General features: G+C 38.3%; 1 long non-coding RNA gene across 1 annotated transcript, besides 7 other annotated features; it reads right to left on the reverse strand.

The window, feature by feature from the left end:
- Positions 1-1,259: 1,259 nt before the first annotated feature.
- Positions 1,260-1,508: a mobile genetic element.
- Positions 1,509-1,685: 177 nt separating this feature from the next.
- Positions 1,686-1,810: a mobile genetic element.
- Positions 1,811-1,888: a mobile genetic element.
- Positions 1,889-2,073: 185 nt separating this feature from the next.
- Positions 2,074-2,744: a mobile genetic element.
- Positions 2,745-2,839: 95 nt separating this feature from the next.
- Positions 2,840-3,079: a mobile genetic element.
- A 1-nt stretch (position 3,080) lies between these two features.
- Positions 3,081-3,217: a mobile genetic element.
- Positions 3,218-3,327: 110 nt separating this feature from the next.
- Positions 3,328-3,432: a mobile genetic element.
- A 192-nt stretch (positions 3,433-3,624) lies between these two features.
- On the reverse strand, positions 3,625-4,188 carry lncRNA:CR45736 (long non-coding RNA:CR45736). The gene has a single exon (NR_125057.1). It is a non-coding gene; the product is annotated as a long non-coding RNA:CR45736 (long non-coding RNA).
- Positions 4,189-4,481: the final 293 nt, after the last annotated feature.

Consider the following 4,481-nt stretch of genomic DNA (forward strand, 5'->3'; position numbering starts at 1 on the left):
GCAAACTTGTATATTAATTATTTTTCATGTCACTGTGCACGGCAGTTAGCGGACTGAGAAAGCGTACAAGAGACAAATATAATACATAAAAAAAACCAATCTAAAAGAGTTAAAAAGTAAGACATTAGAAAAATTAAATAGCTCAAAGCTGCGTTCGAAAAAATCTAAATTTTTTAATTTGATGGAGATGGAAAGATGGGCAAACAGCCCATACACTAATGCAATTACACTTAATATAATCTCCATTAGGTTGCGATCGATCACAATATCAAAAAGTCTTTTGCATATCTCCCTCGTACTCCGCCGAACATCGACTTTATCTTTCTCGCTATGTACTTAAGATATGTTAAAATTGTGCTCCAAATTTATATGGAATCTTTTTTCAAGTTACAATAGGTTGTTTTTTTTTATAACCTAAATATTTTTGAGAATCAATGACTCTAAAATAATTATCACCGGGTTCATACAAACTTCAATAAACGTGATATGATATCATAATATGCCCATAGACATTAATGCAACACACGGAATCCCCACATCAAGGCGAACAATTTATTTAGCTATAATGTTATCCTCTAAAGCAGGCTGCGCCCACTCTATCACGCCTACTCTGACGAGCCAAAAGACTATTACGCCCCTTATTAAAAATGTCAATCACGTCAGGGTCACCAAATGTTGACCTAATAATTTGACATCGATGTGCGCATGCATATGTTACGAAAAGCAGTGAATAAGCGACTTGGCTGTAGAGCGAACAACCCGCTAGAATAAATTGAATTATCGGATTCCTTCACCCATTTTTCGCGGATTCTGTTTGGTGATTAGTTTTTTATGAGAAGCAGCGGCGAGTTTTATTGAACGTTAGTATTTAAGGAAATGGTAAGAACTTTCGAATTTAATTCATTATTTATTCCATGTAATTGATTAATTTTATTTAAAAAAAATAGTATAACTCACAAAAAGTTATCATTTAAATATATATAATATTTAAGTGTTTTAATACATTTTTGTCATTGCTATATTAACGTTTTTACATTAAGGTTGATTACACGAGTGGTCCCATGCTCCAATTAAACTAAAAATAAATTGCTCCTACTTCCGTAGGGACTGACGCATACTTGCATACTTTAAATAAGGAAAATGAAAATCAAGACAGAAAATTGCCTGAGACCGAGAAGTTTCAATATTTTTTGGAATAGGAATTGGGGTACAAATTAATGAAAAAATTTTTCAAACGAGTGGGCGTGGTAGTTTTTGGCAGTTTTGGGCGGTTTGTGAACGTTGGAGTGGTGTCGCAACATACGTCAACAATCCTCGTCTATGTTTCTAGAATCTTTATCCTAACGTTCTATATTTTATAGTTCACTAGATCTTGATGTCCATACGAAAGAAAGGACAGACGGACAGACGGACAGACAGACATGGCTAGATCGACTCGGCTATTGATCCTGACCAAGAATATATCTACTTTATATAGTCGAAACCTTTTACATTCTTTTCATGGAATCATATTTATCAGGAAAATTTGAAATAAACCCTATCGAAAACCATCAAGGATTTATTTTATTTGAATCAGGAACGATACAACTTCATACTACTTTTATGCACCACTGTCTCACAATAATCATAACACAAATTGAAGAACCATGTAACAATCTTATTAAAGAAAGTCAGGAATGTAAACCAAGAGAGAATGCTATAGTCGAGTTCCACGAGTATCAGATACCCGTTGCTCAGCTAGTGTGACTGCGAACGCAAAATTTCATCTTTCTTCTGGGATATCGATAGATATTGTTGAAAAATATGAGAAGGAGTTCATTGAGATTCCTCTCCCTAGAAAAGCTAACAAATTGGATGCAAGCAATTACACAGGAGTCCCTAAATTGTCTTGGAACTGGAAGGGGACGGATAATTATCAGATATTACGGCCGCTGGCACGGGTCCGTGGTTCGTTGGTCGCTGTGTTGGAGTGAGATTATTGATGTCTGCTGTTGTTACTGATATATGTTCCAGAAAGAAGACGACTGGGTAGCTTTATTTCACTTCACTTTATTGGCGGTCGGGGTGATCAAGACTAGCTTAACCTAACAAAAAGAGTGCCGCGGAACCGCGGAGTGGTGAACTTGCTGGCTGGACGGAGAGCGAGAAGGCGAAGAGAGCAAAGCTGCGGCAGTCTCCTCCTGAGTGCTGATGGCGAGGCAGTTCGAGCAGTACTTATTAATACCTCTGTCGCTGGTTAAAATTCACTTTGCGCTAGCCATAGCTCTGGCCCTTGCTGCTTCTCTGATCTGTGCCAGCAGAGTTAATAACCTGCCAATTCACGTAGGGATACGTCTCGACTGCCTAGATCGGCAGAGATTTGTTTAGATCGAACGCGAGCCCAATAGTCGACTGGTGTCGCCTGCGTGATCTTGGCCACTCTGTTGGCCACAAACGTGCTCCAGTTGCAGGTAGGTTTTAGCAAAAGTAAGACAATAGAACAATAGTGGAATCTGTCAAGCAACGGATATCTAAGCTAGCTGTCAGCATTTCGGTTAACAGCTCTTACCGGGAAAGGGATATTATTTTTACCGGAGCCACTCGTGTTTTTGCTGTAAAATTCGTGTACAGATCTTGTGCACCATCTCGACGCGAGTGTAGATTTCCGCGCCATAGGCCTTCTGAGACTGGTCACAGAATCCGTGATGCTCTATGATTACCTTAGGCTGATACCAGGACCCATCACGGAACGCGGTTCTGATTGAAAACAAACTGTATATAAATATACATACAGTCAAGAAACTGCTTACACACTGTCAGAGGTGGCAATTGTTCTTATGTGAGTATTCCGAACTATTCCGAATTTTTGACTTTAAGGGTAAAAATTAAGGGTTCCATGCTTAATTAAACGGAATTTTTTTATTTTCCTACTTTGTTTTGCTCTTTTCTTTGAACGAACACAATTTTTCCGTTTTTTTTGGCTTTGCATTGCTTTTTACAATGCTTCTATTGAAATTTTTTGACTTTGCTTGTGAAATTTTGTTGATCAAACGTGCTTTAAGCGAATTATTAAACTTAATAAAATGCCTGGAAAGAGATTAACAGCAGCACTGCAGTCTCTAGTTAAAGGCGGCTGGGGGCCTGCTTGCTCACCCCTCGGGTTACCGACTACACTAGTGGGGGATCTCGAAAGCCTGGAGTTCCTCCTGAAAGGGTCGTTGCGATCCGGGGACTACCCTTTAGTTTAGTTAGTAGTTTTGAGAACAGTGCACTACCGTACAGTTTTGTTAAGTTAGAAATTACTACATTCATGCAGAAGACTAGTTCAGATATGAACGTCGAGATTTCATATCCCAGAAAATTTATGAAATTTCGCGTTCCCATTCACACTAGCTGAGTAACAGGTCTCTTCCTGTCCTCTTCCGTCGGAGACCTCGACTATAGCAGTCTCTCATGTTTATTTTTATAAAGCTAACTTGGAGCAAACTAGGATCTAGGAGCATTAGCAGACAATGCTTTTACAATTTTAAAATTTTTTTGTGATAAGTTGTAATTTGTAATTTTTATAATTTTTGGATGTTTTTGATTGTTGGGTTAGCAATGGCATTGTGTGGGCTAATTGAATGAGCAGAAAATGTTCCTCGTAACGAGATGATGTGTTTAATGTCTAACTGGTGATGATGGTACCATGGGTTGGGTAGGGATCTTTCAAACTGGAAGGCGCATTAGTGAAGTTGGTGTGTCCAAGCATGAGCCGGTTTATAAGGATTTGACTTTTCCTATTGTGTAATGTGGTGTTGTAAGAGAAATTTGATGTGGTTAGAAAGGACACGCTTGTACCAAGGAGTAATGTTGATGTCTAGTTCTGTTTGTTTGGAGAAAACGTATTTTGTAATATTCTGTGAGATGTCGTTGGAGTTGTAATTTGGACAGTATACAAGGGGGTACATGTGGACATCTTTAGCTGTTTTATCGACGTTTTCGTTTTCTGTAATTCCAATGTGACTTGGGATCCAGATGAGTTTTTTAGAGAAGTGTTTCAAAAACAGGTTTCTAATGATTGTCGGGTATGAGTTGTTATTGGTATTGATGAAGGATTTTAGGGCAGAGGAATAGAAGGGAATCGGTTCAGATTTTTTAGAAATTGAAAAAGTTGTTTAAAAGTTATGGCGTGTGTGCTGGATTTCTTGTATTTTCAGAGTGATGCGTTATCCGGTCTATAGGGATGGGTTGTTTAAATTTTTTATTGGGTGTTTTAACAAGTTTTCTGAGGGGTTTGTCGTAAGAGTGTACGTTTTTGGGGAAAGATTGCCTGTTAGAAGTTCCCTCCTTCGATTATTAGGTTGTTGGTTGGAGTTGCATAGAGATTTGGAGATTAAGATCGAATTTGTTATTTGTATAAGGGAAGTGTTGGTGTTGTATTTTTTTCATGATGAGGTTTACAGAGGCTGTCTCTTAGATTGCCTATGTGAGTTGCCCAGTTAAATCTATTGTTCAGGGCT

The sequence above is a fragment of the Drosophila melanogaster genome, chromosome 3L (genome assembly GCF_000001215.4).
Source record: "Drosophila melanogaster chromosome 3L".
In the NCBI taxonomy this organism is placed as follows: domain Eukaryota; kingdom Metazoa; phylum Arthropoda; class Insecta; order Diptera; family Drosophilidae; genus Drosophila; species Drosophila melanogaster.